General features: G+C 37.5%; 1 protein-coding gene across 2 annotated transcripts in view; it reads right to left on the reverse strand.

Moving 5' to 3' along the window:
• The window catches only part of PRKG1 (protein kinase cGMP-dependent 1), a 1,104,481-nt gene that overhangs the window by 279,191 nt on the left and 805,787 nt on the right, over positions 1-19,503 (reverse strand). The gene's annotated exons all lie outside the window — the stretch shown is intronic.

Below are 19,503 nucleotides of genomic sequence, written 5' to 3' on the forward strand. Positions count from 1 at the left end.
TTCTCCCCATCTTAAGCTTTCTGGTCCTTAAGCTTTTTAACAGCTGACATTGAAAGTAATGACAGGAACCCCGGGAGCCTCCAGGTTTCCACTTAAAATAATCCTTTCCAATTCAATATGGGAAATTTCTCATCTATTTGCATTTGAAGAATGTCATCTGTTTCCTCAAAAGTGTCACTAACTGGTATGCCTAGAAAGTCAATGGTGACTAATAACTGTCTTAAGGCACTTGATATAATGATAAGAGAGGCTTCTAGAGAATTGAAGTCTGTTCTGTCACTTCCTCAGTCAGCTACAAACATCTTCAGCAAATGACAGCATCTTGGCAAGCAAGTCCATCATTTCATCCATGAACTGAAGAAGTTAGAATTGGTCGGTGTTTCCTAAATTCTCCAGACCACGTGCATCACCCAGGATGTTGTAGACGGAATGGGTTGTGACTGTGGTCTTCAGCCCTAACTCAGTGTCAGAACCTCCGGGTGAGAGGATATAAAATCAGAGTCAAGCTAAATGCAGGAAACTGTTTACAGGACCCTGGAGAGCAGGAAGCAGGGAGGGTGTTCCTTCAGGAACACTTCGGCCACTAGATAAGGTGGGACCCTGCTGGTGCTGTATTTGGTTCATAAACCAGGAGAGTCTAATACCTGTCAACACCCTCTTAAACCAAGGATGGTCAGATTTTCTCTGTAAATGTGCAGCTAGTGAATATTCTAGGTCTTCTGGCCATGCTGTCTCTTTAAATCACAGCTCGTACTGCAGAGCCAACGCAGTCACACACAATAAGTAAAGAAATGAAAGTGCCGTGGCTGCCTTCCAGTAAAACCTACATTTGAATTTCATATAATTTTCATGTGGTGTGAACTGTTATTCTTCTGGGGTTTTTTTTCCAACCATTTAAAAATACAAAAACCATTCTTAACTCACAGGCCTTACAAAAATAGGTGCTGTGCTGTTTGCCAATCCCTTAAGTGGAAATGCCAGAATTTTAAGGAAACATCTTCTCAAATGACACTAGAAGCCCCATAATCAAAGGCAGGAACAGAATCAAGTCTCACTTTCTCTTTTGGTCCTAGCAAGATCCTACCTGCCTCAGTGCAGCAGCAGGGTATTCGCAGGAGGAGGGAGCAGGGAAAGGCTCACAGAGACTGACTGTTCTGTACCTGCTGGGTTCAGTCATCCCACTTCCATTAGGTTCTGTTTCTTTAAATAAATGGGGAATCTATGACATGAGAACACATGTGTGCAGACGTCCTTGTGTGTATGCACATGTGTGTGGTCTCGCTGCCAATCTAACATGACCTGCAAAGTTACTGTGCTGTTAAAATACAGATTTCCAGGCTTCTCCCTAGGCATGTTTCAGTCGTTCTGAGGTGCTGCCCAGAAATCTGTATTTTAAGCAGCCTCCCTACACGAGTCATATGATCTAATCTTTTTAGAAAACTTACATCAGAACCGAGGTTGAGCATAAACTGAAAGTTCACGGTGCATTTAGGGACCAGTCTTCTCTTGGGCTGCAAGAATGACCCTTTCTATTTTATAGACATAAAACTGGTTTTCTGAAGTGAAATCATCATACATACCAATCTTCATACTGAAAGATAAAGCAGGACTCTGCACCATGAGGCCCTGAAGCAAGCAAAACTTCGATAGCTACTCAGAAGTGATACTTAGGAAGAAAAAGAAAAACAAAAACAAAAAAACTATGCTAGGCCAGAAATATTCAGGGAAAATAGGCATAAGCAGTCAGCCCATGGGGAAGTGATATGACCACAAGCAGGAGTACAGAATGGATTGCGCTTTGCTGATACTTTTCAGACACTGGCAATTCTGAGCCACTGGGAAACTCAGTAGCACAAAGAGCAAGAAAAGCCACAGGAATAAGGGAAGAGGCAGCACTGAGCAGAGGCTGGGCAGGCCACACGTCTATGACAGTTTTGCTCTAAACAGTGGTAACAGCTGCGAACCAAAGGACAGCCTTTCTTGGAAGAAATGGTTCAACAGCATCTCTTGGCACAAATAGCAACCCCCATCAGAAGCACCATATCTGAATACAAAAGATAAAGCTGGCTGTACCAGTTCTGCTATGGGTCAAACAACTAGAGAGGCTATTCCTCCCTCCATAACCTTTTGTATTCCCAAACTTATACTCCCTTGAGCTTAATTTTTGCTATTTTTCTTCATGTTCCTCACTGGTTCTCTGGCCCAGTTTTCAACGTGGATTCACTCTTCATGCCAGTGTCACCTGTAGCTCTGATTGCTGCCAACCTTTGACCACAGTAAATTGTTTCCCTGAATCTGTAATTTTGTACAGAACTCATTTTAATATGCTCAGAGATGTACTGATTGCTTGATGCCTATTAGATCATGTTGATATTTAATTATTGAAAAACATTTTTGATAAAATCAAAATAAATTACAATAATACATTCTCACTTGGTGCCATGCATTATGCTACGTGCTTTATATGGGTATGACATCTAATATTTTAAAACAGCAGTTTCCAGTATGACATGTTAAAAGTTTGGAAGTCCTCATCCTCACAACATGAAAAAAGCTACAAACTGATCATAGGGAACTTCTCTTAGATCTATCAGAAAACTGAGGTCACAGAGCAAACTGTAGCCCTGACAACCAGTGAGGAGGATAAAGAGATTCACAGCTTGCCTACTGGGAGCTACAGTAGCCTGGAGAGAGAAGCCCCCAGCTAGAGCCAGCAGAGGTAGGGACTTTAAACTGCCATCAATGCTTCACTAGAGGCTCACTGTCAACCAGGTTGTGAGGCGAAAACTCCTGGGGGCCCAGTCTTAGGGGAGCTCCCCACGTTTTCCTGAGTTTTACCCTCTACAGGTTCTCACCCTGAATATTGGATAAAAATTCTCTGTGCTTCTCTCAAGGAAAGAGGAAATTAATCATTTTGAAATATACTCAGAGTTGGCTCTCATCTTAACAAGACCTGCCACAAGGAAAATTACTTTACCAGAACCAAAGGGCTTTTTTTTTTTTCACCAAAGATTAACCAACCTGGGTGAAGAAAATACTCAACTCCAGCCCCTTCCAGCCTTTGATGAGGGGAAGGAAATATTTAACTCATTCTCACTAAAAGACTGAGACTGAATTAACAGGACTATAAAACAATTCCCCTTCCCTCCACATTCTTACCACCTGTGAGGGTTCATATTCTGTATCAACTTCACTGGATCCCAGGGTACCCAGATATTTGGCTAAATGTTATTTGTGGATATGTCTGTGAAAGTGGTTCTAGATGAAATTAGCACTTGAACTGGTGGACTCAGTAAACCAGTCTGTTCTCCCCAGTGGGACTGGGCATCATCAAGCCATTAGGGCTTGAACAGAGTTGGCTCTGCTTGCCTGATTGCTTAAGCAGAGACATCAGTCTTCATTTACCCGCAGCACTCCTAGTTCTTAGACCTTTGGATGCAGGCTGTAATCTACACCATTGGCTCCCCTGGTTCTCAGGCCTTCATTTTCAGACTGAATTATACCACCAGTTTTCCGGGTGCCCCGCTTGCAGATGGCAGACTGTAAGATACCTAAGCCTCCAAAATTGCATGAGGCAATTCCATATCATCTCTTACTCTTTCTCTCCATATACACACACACACATACACGCACAATCTCCTATTGATTCTGCTTCTCTAGAGAATCCAAATATACCACTGCATCAACAGTGTTCCTGTATAATAATGGGAGATTATAGCAGAAAGACTGTAAGTCTCAAAACCTATTTAAGAAAGAGTTTCCAGGGAAACTCTAAGAGAAAAGGAGCAAACACCAGTGCACTAGGGGAAATTATAGCCTTTGATACCACTGCTACAGCAAACAGTAAACACAGCCCAGCTCTTAGGCAGATAAACATAAATCTTCCCACTAAAGGCCTATCTACCTCAGTGCTTATTATGCAATACCTCATACCAGGGTTTCAACAAAAATTTTGCAAAGCATGCTGAAAGAAAAAAAAAAATCACAATTTGAAGAGACAAAGCAAGCCTCAGAATCAAACTTAGATATGGAAGAAATGTAATTATCAAAGAGGAAATTTAAAACAAATACTATGCTAAGGTTTCTAAAAGAAAAAGTGGACAACATACTAGTATAGATGGGTAATGCAAGCAGAAATATAGAAACCCTAAAAAGGAACCAAAAGGAAATGCTAGAAAATAAAATCTCAATTGAAAATGAAAAATGTTTTCAATGGGCCCATCAGTAGACTGTACATAACCAAGGAAAAATATCAGTAAGTTTGAAAACATATAAACAGAAACTTTCAAAACTGAAATGCAAAGAGGAAAAAATAATTAAAAAATAGAACAGAATATCTAAAAACTGAGGGACAATTACAAAAGAAGTCAATTATTTCTTTATATTACATATGTGTAATGGGAATACTAGAAGAGGGAAAATTAAAGAAATATTTAAAAAACAGCTGAGAATTTTCTCAAATTCATGACAGACACAAAAGTCATAGATAAAGGAAGCTCACTGAGCATCTGATAGGATAAATACCAAAGTAAGCATATTATATTCAAACTTCTGGAAATCAAAGAATAAAACCTGAAAGAAGGCAGAAGAATAAAAACACTTTAAGCACAGAGGAACAAGGACAAGAACTGCATTGAACTTCCTTTCAGAAACTACCTGCTTTAAGCAAGAAAAGCATAAAATGAAGTATTTAAAGTGTGGGGAAAAAATTAAAAATCCACCATCCTGAGATTCTGTGTACAGTAAAATTATCTTTCAAAAGTGAAGGAGAAATAATGTCTTTCTCAAACAAAAACTGAGGAAATATGTCACACAATTCTTTTCCAAATTAAATTTGTCATTCAATTTGTTTTCATACCTTGCCAGAAATATTAAAAACAAAAAGTTCTTCAGAGAAAAGGAAAATGATACAGGTTGGGAATTGTCCACATAAAGGGAAGAGTGTTAGAGAAGGAATGATAAAGGTAAAATAAATTATTTTTCTTATTCTTAATTGATCTAACAAATTACAGTGTGTACAAAATTACAATAGCTACAATGTGTTGGTTATTATATCTTATGAATACATGAAATAAATGGCAGTGGGATAAGGAGAGGAAATAATCTGTTTTAAGTTACTTTAACTACCTGTGAAGTGGTATAGTGTTACCTGAAAGAGGACTTGAACTCAGTGAAAAATAAACTGCAAACTCAAGGGCAACCACTAAAAAAACATAAAAAGAAAACATGTAATTGTTATGCTACGAAATGAGAGACAATGAAATTATAAAGTGCTCAATTAAAACAAGAGAAGGCATAAAAAGAGAAAGGAAAGAAGAAAGAAATGGAGGAAGAAAGGAAAGAAAGAACAAAGTCAATGAATTGAAAACAGTCACTCATATGGTAGATATTAATCCAAATACACCAACAATCACTTTAAATGAGAATGGCCTAAATACACCAATTAAAAGACAGAGACTACCAGAAAGGATAAAAAAACAAGGCACAACCAGATGTTGTCTTCAAGAAATCTACTTCAATATAAAGACAGAGATTAAAAGTTAAGGGATAGGAAATCATATACCATATTAACACTAACCAAAAGAAAGCTAGAGTAGCTATATTGTTTTCAGGTAAAAAGGATACAAATAAACTACTTATTTGTAACTTAAGTGATTGATTTCTTGAATATGTGCAAGCACATTTGATGGTCCTTTATTACTGCATTCTGTTGATTCTTACTTTGTGGTTGGCTTTATTCCTTTGATAACTATTTGAAACTAAGTTTCAAAATCTAAAGCTCTAAACTGTTGTTAGAAACAATCAATACATATATGTAAACTAAAAAAATAAGTGCAGTATATTGTATATATGTATCTACATGCAATATATTGTGTATGTGTAGTCAAATTGTAATAATTCTATCTAATAAAACTGAAAAATGAAAAAAATAAAAAAGTTGGAGTAGGTATATTATTTTCAGATAAGTCAGACTTCAGAGCAAGGAAAATTATCAGGAATAAAAAGGGGTATATACCACGATAAAAGGATCAATATTCCAAGAAGATACAACAATGTTTAATGTGTATGTGCCTAATAACAAAGTATCAAAATACCTGAGGCAAAAACTGATAGTACTATACTACAAGGAGAGATAGCTGAATGAACCTATTATAATTGGAGACTTCAAAACCCTTGTATTGATGGATCCAGCAGGCAGAAATTTAATAAGGATACAGTTGAACTGAAGAGTACCATCAATCAACTGGATCTAATTGACATTTATTGAAAATTTATCCAATAATAAGAGAATACAGTTTTCTAAAGATCACATGGAACATTCACTATGACAGACCAGTCTGGACCACAAAACACACCTTAACAAATTCAAAAAACAGAAATCATAGAAAATATGTGCTTACAACACAGTTGAACTTAACTAGAAAACAATAATAGGAAGTTAGCCAAAAATTCAGAAAATGTGGAGATTAAACAACACACTTCTAAATAATACATGACTCAAAGAAGTAGTCTCAAGAAAAGTTAAAAACAATTTTTGTTTAAATGAAAATGAAAACACAACATATCAAAATTTATAAGACACAGCAAAAGCAGTGCTTAGAGAGAAATGAATAGAATTGAATGCATCTATTTGAGAATAAAAAAGACCTAAAATCAATAATGTAAGATTCCATCTGAGGAAACTAGAAAAAGAGCAAGTTAAATTCAAGGGAAACAGAAAAAAAATAGTAAGATTTAAATTAGAAAACAATGAAATTGAAAATAAGAAATGGGGGGGGGGGAATCACTGAAACCAAAAGCTAGTTCTTTGAAAAAGATCAATAAAATCCGTAAGCCTCCAGCCAGGCTAATTAACAAAAAAGAGACAAGACACAACTTTCTAATATCAGAAATTAAAAAGAGCACATCACTACAGATCCCATGGACATTAAAAGGATAATAAAGAAATGTTATCAATAACCCTATGTCCATAAATTTGATGACCTAGATGAAATGAACTAATTCCTTGAAAGATACAATCTACTCAAACTCATACAAAAGACACTCTGAATAGGCCTATATCTATTAGAGAAATTGAATCAGTAATTAATAACTTTCCAAAACAGGAAGGTTCACTGGTAAACTCTACCAAACTTTTAATGAAGGAATGATACTAATTCTATATAACTAGAATTAGAATTAGTATTAGATTAGAAAATAGAAGCAAAGCAATTCCTAACTCATTCTGTGATATCAGCTTTACCCTAATATCAAAACTAGACAAAATATTAGCAAGAATACAATAATATATATTTAAAAATCTGCACCATGACTAAATAGGATTTATCCTAAGTATGCAAGATTCATTCAACACTCAAAAATCAACTGCTATAACCCATCGTATCAACTGGCTAAAGAAAAATCATATGATCTTAATAGGTGCAGAAAGCATTTCACAAAATCCAAAATTCACTCATGATTAAAAAAAATTCTCAGTAATCTAGGAATAGAGAAACCTACAGTTGAAAGCATACATCAGGATGAAAAACTAGATAATTTCCCCTAAAACTGGGAATGCCCCTCTCACCACTCCTATTCAACATCATACTAAAAGTCCTAGCTAATGTATTAAGACAAGAAAAATATATATGTACAGATGGGGAAGGAAAAGAAAATGAAACTGTTTGTTCACAGACTAGACAATTGACTATATAGAGAATTCAAAATAATTGACAAAAACTCCTGGAACTAATAAGTGATTATAGCAGGGTTGTAGGATACAAGACTAATAAAAATGAATTGATTTCCTATACACCACATGAACAAATGGAATTTGATATTTAAAACACAGTATTATTTATACTATCTTAACAAAACTACAGAGATGGAAAAAGAGGGGATTGAGGGAAGAATAAATTAGGACAGTAAAACTATTATGTATGATGCCGCAATGGTGGATACATGCCATTCTGTGTTTATCAAACACACAAAACTCAACAGAAGCACACAACACAAAGAAAAAGCAAATGTGAACTATAGGCTTTAGTTAATAACTATGTTTGAATGTCGGTTCATCAGTAAAATTGCACTATACCAATGCAAGATGTTAATAACAGGGTAAACTGTGGGTGGAGAAAAGGGAGTATATGCGAACTCCAAGTATTTTCTGTTCAATTTTTCTATAAACCTGAAACTCCAAGAAATACAGTCTCTTAAGAAAAACAGTAGTGTTAAAAAATAAATAAAAACGAAAAGCAACCCTATGAGGTAAGTACTACTATTATATTTTCCAGAAGAGAAAACTGGGACTTAGGAATGTTAAACAAATTTTTCAAAATAATATAGCTAGCGAATTACGGAAATGGGATTAAAACGGGTTGCTAAAACTCAAACCTGGCATAATTACAATACAGAAAGATATATAAACACAATACACACAGAGAGAGATATATAAACACACTACACACACACAAAGTTGACACTTGAACAACACAAGTTTCAATTGTACCAGTCAACTTACACCAGGAATTGTTTCAACAAATTCTACAGTACTGTACTTTCCAAGGCTGGCTGAATCTGCAGGTGTGTAACCATCAGCAAGGAGCGCTGATGGTTAGACTTGAGTATCCATGGGTCTTGGTATCCAAGGGGGGTCCTGGAATCAATCCCCTGCAAATACTCAGGGACAACTATACACACACACACACACACACACACACACGCATATGTATACCCCCTACATACACATATGTATGTATGTATATATACACGTAGGAAAACTCTCTAGTCTTTAGATGAGGAGCCAAGTAAAAAGAGAGAAAAGGCATGCACACTGCAAAGCTGTAGACGGGGGATTATCAGAGACAAGAACTGAACTGCAGTTTCAGGAAACTGGGAAGACGGCTTCTTAAGCTAACAGTAATCAACAACAGTTCAGAGCTCTGCCCAAGGACATTATATTGGAAAGTCAGCATCTTTCTAGGAGTGTTCCCCTTCTTTAGGATTTCCTTTCAAAGGTTTGGCCTTTGTTATATGGATAAGGGAGATCAGGGAGCTGATAGAAGAAAAGTTAAATCATATTCCTTGTCCACAGTCTTACAGCCCTCGGCTCTCCCCACTTCCTCTGTCTTCCACCTTGATTTTGGGTCCTTGGGAATCTTCTACCTACAACCTCTATATCATCAGGTAGTGCTTATGAACTCTTGTATTTCAGAATGCATGCCCCAATCCTTGACACATTGCATCAAGGATGCTTGGTGACAGCATCCAAATGTAAAACAGAACAGTTTTGTTTCTTTCACTGAGGCACTCACATAGCACATGAAAACCTCAAACATTGGGGAAAAAACACTGAAAACCTACACAGACTATTCATTCAACAAATATTTACTGGTTACGCAGTAAATGTCAGGGAAAATTCTTGTGCAAATCCTTGCTCTTCTGGAAATTGGGGCCATAAGCTGAGACATATCCTACCCTTAATGTATTTTGAGAAAACTGAGAAACAGACAAGTTCCAGGCAATATAGGAGGAAGCCTATGATTTTGAAGCACAAACTACAAAAGAATTAAGGGAATAACCAATAAGATGATAAAGCAGATTTAGGCAGGGCAAGCTTCTGAAAAGAAAGACTTAACAATCGTTGATCCGAGAACATCCTTGAAAGAGAAAAGAGGATGGCCCACTGTTCTCATGCTCACAAAAAGTAACAATTCTTGGAAATGTAAACCATTTGCACAAGTAATACAAAGCAAAGAGAACTGGCAGGGTGATGCTGCACTGCAAGTCTATCTATGAAACAAAACACACTGCCTTTATGAAAAGAATCATTTTCCGTTGTAACTAACAAAATGAATGATAACTCTTCCCAGAATGCTAAGAGACGCTCACTTACAGCATCTCATAGTAATTAAGGGAAAACATAGGACATGCGACACACAGGACTTTACTACACAGCTGCCATCTCACTAAAGCCTTAGCTGCTCACAGTTCCTTCCTCATTAATATTGACCGACGTTTGATGAACATTCATGCCTGAAACGCTGCCTGCCCTAGTTCAGAGCCTTATCTGCCAGGAAACAGCCTTGTAGCCACTGGCCTAAGAAACTGCATGATTCCTTTTTGCAGGGAGGTGGTAGGTTGCCTTGCAGTGGATTCCCAGGGAGACATGTAGCCAAAGGCTTCAGGGAGACCTGGAACTAAATGTCTGCTTAACCCCCTGCTCCAAGCTGTTTGATAGCTCTCTCCAGCCCAGACAAGCTTTGTATTTTGTGACTAAAACTGAAAGCCCAATTGGTTTCCTTATCTTTAGTTTCTTGCTGTAAATGCAAGTGAGCTTTTGTTTTTCACTGATTTATGTCTTGGATGTCAACTGTGTACAAGCCCCTTAACTAGTTTTTGTTTGTTTGTTTGTTTGTTTGTTTGTTTTTTTGGCAGCTACAAAGATGCCTCAGACTTTTTTAAAAAGTTGAAAATCTTGGGCAATACTTTCTTTTAATCAAAGCAGTTTGTCTAATTCAGACCAGGTGTTTTATCACTCTGCTCTGTAAAAGGAATTCAGGGCTTATCATGATCTGCTCCAATACCATCAACTAGCATTTTGTAAATAGGGTCTCACATTCATGCCAAAGATAGGTCACTAATTTATACTTCCACACAAATTCATTGATTGTTTGTAAACCCCATAAACAGCAGCAAACCACAAGTACCAAGTAGGTTTGCATATTTTTAGGTAGCAATCATTTCGAGTACTTTTTATGAATGTTTTCTAGAAAGCTGATTTATTACAAATTGGTTTCCCATTTGCAGAGCACGTACATTTTAATGAATTACAGGCAGCACAAAGCAAAGCATACATATTCTGGTAATAAAATGACTAGAAATGCCTTGTTTCAAAGTTTGTGGAATGCATAAAATGGATTCCTGTCATAGTAAATTAAAAATGCTGAGAAAAAAATATGTCCCCAGAAAAAATAAACATTTTCAGAAGGAAGTACCTCTTATTTATAGGAAAAAGTGGGGGATGGGGAAACAGTTTTTTCTTTTTCATTTATGCTACAAATTTTCAAGATGTAAAATGGCATAGAAATAAAAGGCGCCAATTCCAGCATCAAGCTGCGTGGGGTAAAACACCTCCCCATTAGCTGTATTACCTGAGCCTCAGTTGTCCCAGTTGTAAATTGGGAACAATTTACAAGACAGGTGAGCTTTGAACAACATGGGTTTGAACTGTGAGGGTCTACTCAGATGCAGATTTCCTTTACTAACTATGTACTGAAGTACTAAGTTATCTGAAGTTGGTTGAACTCACAGATTCAAAACCACAGATACTAAGGACCAACTACAAAGTTATACATGGACTTTTGATTATGTAGACGGTTAGCAGCCCTAACCCCTACTGTTGTTCAAGGGTCAACTGTAATACTACTTACTTCAGATGTTTTAAATAGATGCCTTTAACCTGGCAGAGTCAGCCTTCATAAGTGGAAGGTATTACTGCCTTTTTTTTTTTTTTTTAACTGCTTACAGGTACCCAGTGAAAAGAAATACCAGTATAGTACCAGCTTTTAAGGAACTTACAATCTAAAGGGGTAATAAGTCACAAAACTAGACACCAATTGAAAGCAAGAGCAAGCACTTATTCCTTCCATGTAATGATAACTAAATTGATCTAGAAGACATAGGAATCCTCCCTATAGGGGAAGAAATGAAAATGACTGAGGCTCAGAAAGAGAAAGGTCTCTGCTGGGTATTTAATTATACAGAATCTCAGAGTTAGGCAGAAGTCAAAAAATCAATACTGTTCAAGCATCAAATCAACGTTTAAGTATATACAACACCCTAACCAATCTCTTCTAAACCATAGCTTTTCAAAAGTGTTTTATTTCTGTGAATACTTAGTATCTTGCACTATACTTTGCCATCTATGGTATTGGCATGACTGTCAATTCAGTCATTTCAGATATAACTTCCTAACCACCCTGGCTAAAGCAGCCCACGTGTCCCTGGCAGTCTCTATAATATTACCCTATTTCATTTCCTTCTTACGGTCAGCGGAGTTTCCCGGGTGATGTCACATCTACCGTACAGCAGAATTTCCTAGTCTCTGCATGACTGAGACTAGATGTGTGTTTGGGACTAGATGACTGTTTGTGAAGCTGCCCTTTACAATGTAGAATGTTTAGCAGCATCCGGCGTCTATCCACTAGAGGCCAGAGGCAGCCATCTGCTGCCCTCACCCAATACTGTAACAATCATAGATGTATCCAGACATTAAACATGCTTGTTAACCCCTCAGATGGAGAGTCCAGGAGGACTTGGGATAGCCAAAATCCCTGATCAGTCACCTCCAGCCATAAGGAGTCTTATTTGTTAACCTCAGTATGTATATAAGATAAACCCTAATTGTGTGTGTCAAATTTGAAAGGCACTGATAAGCACTGCTGATTTGCATCGAAAATTATATTTGCATGTTTAATAGTTTCAGAGTAGTTATACAGTTGAAGACCCACAGCAATACTAAAGGAAACTGCTGTTATTCCGATTCATCACTGATGGTTTAAACAATCTGTCCAAAGTCTGTTTTTAGAGGTAGAGCTCCCCATCCTCTTAACACAGAAAAGTGTGTCTACTAAGTTAAAGAGGAATCCAATACCCTCCCCTAAAGTCTCCTTCCTTGTGCAAATTAGCGAAAATTTCTAAGGTACTTCAATCATTTTCTTCCATTGTTTCCAGCAGTATTGCCTATACTCTGCCATGTCTTCACTGTCCTATCCTTCTGGATGTTTTTTTTCTTTTTAAATCACGTGCAAAAATATACATTTCTCCTGTTACCTCTTTGTAGTGGATTCCACCCATTATTCCAACCTGTTGAGATATTTTGGGTCCTTTGACAGGTGTAGGACCACCAGATCAATTCAAGTGAAGTTAAAGAAAAATGAAAACACTGAATATTTTGTACAATGTGGAATAGGTTATACAAGTAAGTAAAACATGTAATTGAAAGAGAGGAAGTTTAGGGTGAGAACGAATTGTCTAATTGCTTACAGATCAACTGCTGGATCTAGATACAGTTTTTTCACTGGATACAAACATTATTTTTTTCCTCCTAAACCTTTAGGCCTTCATATAATGCTTTCATTCTCCCAGAAGGCACTTCCCTTCCTCTGGCTTCCCTGTCCATCCTCATCTCTTCCTTGCAAAACTCTACTTATTATTTTTTAAACAGAGGTATTGGGGACTGAACCTAGGACCTCATCTCCTGCATGCTAAACATGCACTCTTCCACTGAGCTACACCCTCTGCTCTACTTACTATTCAATTCTCAGCTTGAACGGTGTTGTGTCAGCAAGGCCCTCAGACAGTGCTTCACCTCAAGCCATTACAATCTTAACCTGCTTAAGACCCTTAAGTAGAGGGGGACGGGGTGTAGCTCAGTGGTAAAGCATGTACTTAGCATGCATAAGGTACTGGGTTCAATCCTAGTACCTCCACTAAAAAAAATTTTTTTTAATTTTAAAAGAATATACATCCTTGAATAAAAAGACCCTCAAGTGCACATTCTCCTTATAACCCCAAATGTTTCCTTCATAGTTATCACAACTGAAATCAAGTTCCATGTTTACTTCTCTTAAGAGCTTAATTAAGATATAATTCACATATTATAAAGTTCACCCACTTAAAATGTACAGTTCAATGGTTTTTAGTATATCCAAAAATTTGTGGGCCATAGTGCCCAGATATTTGTTCAAACATTATTCTAGATTGTGTGTGTGATAAGATTAACTTTTAAATCAGTGGTCTTTGATGACATGAGATTATCATTTAAATCAATGGATTTTGAGTAATTCCTCTCCATAATGTGAGTGGCCCTCATTCAATCAAACAAGAACTTCACAGAACAAAGACTGACAACCCCCACCCCTCTTCCCCACTCCAAACAGGAAGAAACTCAGCCAGCAGATGGCCATGGAACCTGAACTTCAACACCAGCTCTCCCGTGGTCTCCAGCCTGCCAGCCTATTCTACAGATTTTGAACTTGCCAGCCTCCATAATCACCTGAGCCAACTGCTTACAATAAATCTCTCTCTACATGTACATACACACCGTACTGGTTCTATTTTCTCTGGAGGACTCTAGTACAACTTCCTTATCACATATATGATATGCAAATGTGTTCTCCAACTCCATTTTTACTTCTGTCATAAAATAAGATGTGCCGATATCAAACAGAGTTTGTCTTTACTTTTCAATGTCTCTGCCCTCACATACCCTTTACACTTCTTTCTCCTTCAGAAGCAGCTATTCGCCTACCCCACAGAGGGGAAAACCCGAAAGGAACAAGGAAGATCTAAACAGACAGTTAGCTCTCCAAATTCAGAGTCCTTCAGGCCAAAGCAATTGGAAGAGAAGAGGTTCTTTCAGTTCCCTCCAGCCTGGCTTTGAATAGCAAGAGCCAAACCTAAGGAAGTGAAGAAAACGTTTAGTCCTAACGACAGATTTTGAAGAGAACTAATAATGTTTCTGTCGACTCCATCAGTTTCTTTCCCGAAGACTCTAGGCCTGTTCAGAATGATAAAAAGAGAGAGCTTCGCGGCACTTCAGTAACTCAGTCAAATGCAGGACTTTTCCTTTGTATTACTCACAACAGGAGAGAACAGAAAGTAATCTGGGAGGATGCCAACGTGATAGGCAACACCAAGGAACAGTTGCAGGGCTCAAACAGTGCATGTTAATCAGCCCCGTGGGGCCCTGCAACTGGGAGGAGTGCCTGTGTTAAGCTGACCTTTTCCAGCGATGATCCCTGGACCGTAATCCAACATTTGCTTCTTACCATATTATCAAGCAATGGTGAGATAAAAGTTTTCTCTCTGCATTTTTTCTATTTTTCTCATCATGTCCCTCTTAATAATTCAAGAAGTCTGAGGAATGTTATTGCCTAAGATCTTGTCAGGGCCATAATAGTGAAAATATCCAAAAAACAAAATAAATGTACTATCCAGGAACACAAACAAGAATAACCCATTATTTAGACTCAAATATATCCAAGATCCAATCATATAAAGTTGCAGACCCAAAGGCAGAGAGCTCTTAAAAGCCAGTGAAACAGAGGTTTTTTTTGTTTTTTGTTTTTATTCTAATACAACCAAATTCAATGTTTTAATAATAGAATTGGACATGAAACAGATTTCATTATAAGGAGTGTTTCTCATATGCTTTATTTTCCATTTAAAAATCAGAAGATTTAAATATAGTACCCATGCCCCACTTCTATTATTCACATAAAGGAAACATATACCATACCAAGTGGTAAAAAGTAAATTTGTTGGCTTAATTTGGTTCTTCAATCTGACATTTTCAATAGTTTTCCTTCAGTTATCTAAACATTTCACCCTTATTGGTGAAAACATAACTCCTATTGAAATTAATTTTCAAGCTTCTTTGTGACATACTAGGCTAACCTCTGCTCCTCTTCTCTATAAGAAAGTGTTTTTGTCATTTTTAAAAAAAGATGTCACTGTAGTCCTAATATGTGTGGGTATATATTAGACATTGACAGTGACTTTTCTCCGTTGTGTTTGGGTACATAATCATTGAATGGAACTATTTCTCAGCTGGAGATTATCTACAGTTGTTTCATCCATCTGAAAAAAAATGTGACTCATCTATAGAGATTAATTATGTGTACATAAAGGAAGAAGGAAAACGTGTTAGGTTGCTATAGTAAGAAAAAAGAGATTAGATTCCATTTATAATTTCACAGCTCTTTTCACTTACTCACAAATACTTCCTAGGATTTCAGAATAGATTCCAATACTTGACTAATTCATTTAATATAGTTTTCACTGTATTAATACAGGATAGTATAGAAGTTAATGAAACCAGTTTATAAAGTCAGATCTTGTTATTTCCTACATGTGCCTAAAAATTCTCTTATAACTTATTTCACAAACTATAAAATGGCTTCTCTAGTAAACCAAATCTGAAGCTCTGAAAATGATCTCTGATATTTATTAGGACTCAGTTCGAGTGGGATATGAGCTAAGAACACACCTTAGTGACAACAAAGGTGAATAATTAGAAAATCCATTAATGAATTCAATTTGTCTTGCAAAACACAATTTAGGAAAATGTTGGGGTTATTGTTGTTGATCTGGTTGAGCCCTTTTCCAAGAACTTCCATATTATCCATGTGTAAACACAATGTTTTAAAGGAACTAGAGAAAACTTTCATATGCTCCTGGAAAAGCCATGAGAGATTCAATATACGAAAGAAATATTCCTACTACGTGATATAAAGGAAAGAAAGAAAACAGCGCTAAATTGTTACACTAAGAATGAGGAGAGTTGTTTCTGTTTTATCATCTCATAAGGAGGAACAGATACATTCACACTAGAAGTTATGGAAGAGTGTGAGTGGGGCGGGGGTGGGCAACGGCAGAAATAACTCATATAATGGATTCTTTTTCTGGTCTAGAATAGGATGCCCCAAGTGTCATAGATTCGTCCTCCAGTCACATGCACCCTCCTAAATCACCTTACCATTAACATTATGTTTGTTCCTCTTTCTATCTGGTTACACTTTTTTTATCCCCTCAGTCTTTGCCTCCTCTGTCCTTTGTCTTTAATTTTATCCCTTATTCTGGAAGTGCTGTTTCATAATGAACATAAGGAATGAAACAGTCAATGAGAAAGTAAATCGCCACACAAACATCTACCCTCACCTGGGATATTTGGTCTAAGTAATTGGTCTGTCCCTCTATAATCCATTCTTCTCACACTAGCCAGAGAGGTATCATTAAAATGTAACTCAGACCATGTCACTTTACAACTTAGAACCCTCCAAATCTTCCCACTGGACTTGGACTTAGAACAAAAACCAAACTCCTGATCACTACCGGCATCATGAGTCTGCACTCACTCCACTATAAACCCTTTTTTTCTTCTCTTGAAGGACAGCAAACTCATTCCTACTTTTGGACCTTATGCTCTTCCCTCTGCCCCGTACATGTGGCATCACATTGGCATCTGCATTCAGATCTCAGCTTAAATGCCACGTCCCCAGAGAAGTCTTCCCTTAGTAACCCAATACTTCTCCATTGATGCTATGTTCCGTACTTACTTCTCATCTGTACCCTCTGCTGGAACACACGCTTTGGGAGAACAGGGCCCTGAATCCCCTGAATTTGGAACAACTCCTGGAGCATGGCAGGTGTTTCATAAATATTTGTTAAACAAATCAAGGCTGCAAATTTCTTTGTTAAATAAAATGATTATACTGCTTTCTTTTCAAAATAATCTTGGATTCTTTCATTTTCTTGTGGATGTTTATAGGGAGAAAGACAGCTCAATTATTATGCAAGGCCATTTCCCTTTAATGTTACATGACATTGGTTTTGCCTTTGTTTCTCCAAATTGGCTTCACTCTATCTGCTACATAATTTAATCTAATTTCTCATTGTGCCTGCTTATTCAACTTGAGTTGAACACTTTCATGCACTGGGTAGTATATTCATATGTCTACTTCATATTTTGTCTTTTTACTTCGTTTGTGTGTCTTCAAAACAAATGTGTGGGCACTTAATCATCTGTTTCTATTTTCATGCAGCATTGGTGTAGACAGTACTGTGGCTCGTACAACATAAATTAAGGCATCTTCTGATTAGAAAATCTGACATAAAATACAAAAATATTTCTTTGGTCAGAATTATTTATAGAGCTGTGGCTATTGTTTCGCAAAACACAGCAAATGCTTCCACAGCTGCAGAGAAGAAAGAAAATGATTAAAGGATTTCATGGAGTTTTATTTTTTACTTTTTTTGGAGGGGCTTGATTGGGGACCAGTAAGTTTGTACTTTAGTTCATTTTGTTTAAAAAAAAAAAAAGAAAAGAAAAGAAAAAAGGTCAGAGAGTTCTTCAGTGTATTCAACCACGACAGCAAAAAACAAAGTAACTGGGAAACGCAGTTTTCCATTACAGAGGTTGGCACATTCAGGGAGAAACACAGCCAGTATTTTTTCTCATGAATTTTTAATACTTGAACACAGGGATCAAACGTGACTTCTGCTTTACTCTGTGTTCACATATAAGATGGAGATCAATAAATCGTAGGAAAGCTCACTTTGATAAGACTCAAACTAAGAATTTGAGAGCACAGACCTTCGAAGTTCTGTGGATCACAGAATTACTGGTTAGTTTGTAGAATCTTTCCAGTTCATCCCTTTAATAGCACAACTCCAAAAAATTCTTCAACCACATGAGACTAAAATCCATCGATTCTACAATCGCTCACTGACCCTTGCTCCTTCCAGCACTCCTCTCCTCCTTGCCCAGTCTTCCAAATTCCAGGGTCAATCACTATAATCTCTCCTTCACATGCATCCTCAACTCCTTAGTCCCTCTTTCAACCACTCATCCTTTCTTGGCAAAATACCAATCCTGGTTAAATCCCATTCTCTGTCTACTTGGACCTTAAATCTAGGCAAACAAATGGGGCTGAACACACACACACACACACACACACACACACACACACACACACACACACACACACACACACAACCAAAAGGGCTTGTGACCAAGACACACTTAATATTTTCCTCATTTTGAGTAAACTTTAAACAGGCTTCTCTCTGGTACTCTGGGCTCCTGATCTCCCTTTTCTTGGAGCATTTACTTTAGAAAGTTTTCAACTGTAAAATTTTTTAATTTAAGTATTGTCAGTTACAGTGTGTCAGTTTCTAGTGTACAGCATAATGTTTCAGTCATACATATACATATTCCTTTTCACAGTCTTTTCTGTTATAGGTTACTACACGATATTAAATATAGCTCCCTGTGCTATAGAGTACAAACTTGTTTCAACTGTAAATTCTTCATATGCCAGTTTGAGATGCAAATCTTCTTCCAGGCTATTACCTGTTTTATAGCTCAGGAATGACCTTCTCAAGGACCCAGGAGCCATTCCTTAGAAACATAATGGTAGAAGGTAGTGCCTCTATCGCCCAGTCTCTGTGGGAGGGACAGGAGCCCAGCTTCCAGAAGGGACCTCATCACATCAACCAACCTCCTCCCTACCCAGGGTGCCCTTCCTGGAGTACTTCTCCACTAGCTCACTACAGTGCTTAAAAATCCACCTATGTTTTGTCCCAGCAAAGTTCAGTTTGATTTCTCTTTCCTATTATATATCTTGAATATACGCTTTTTGCCTGTTTGAGATTTGAGATTGTTAACATCAAACAGGGCTTGAATGATGCCCGGCCACCACACTGTTTTCCTAGTCCGTTCACTCCTCCATTGTTCTCATACATTCTCCCCGTCTCCAAACCTCTACCCCATCCTCGTTCTCAGTTGACCCTGTTTCCTAGATCACTGAGAAGACATAAGGTATCAGAACAGGTTTTCCACAGTGCCAACCACCCCAACTACCTCCCTGCCTGCATGTGTGCCCACATACCCTGCCTTCCCTGTCTTGAGAGGCACCAGAGACCCCATCCTCTTGTGTTCACTCAACATACTGCTTG

This window comes from Camelus dromedarius, chromosome 8, assembly GCF_036321535.1.
Source record: "Camelus dromedarius isolate mCamDro1 chromosome 8, mCamDro1.pat, whole genome shotgun sequence".
In the NCBI taxonomy this organism is placed as follows: domain Eukaryota; kingdom Metazoa; phylum Chordata; class Mammalia; order Artiodactyla; family Camelidae; genus Camelus; species Camelus dromedarius.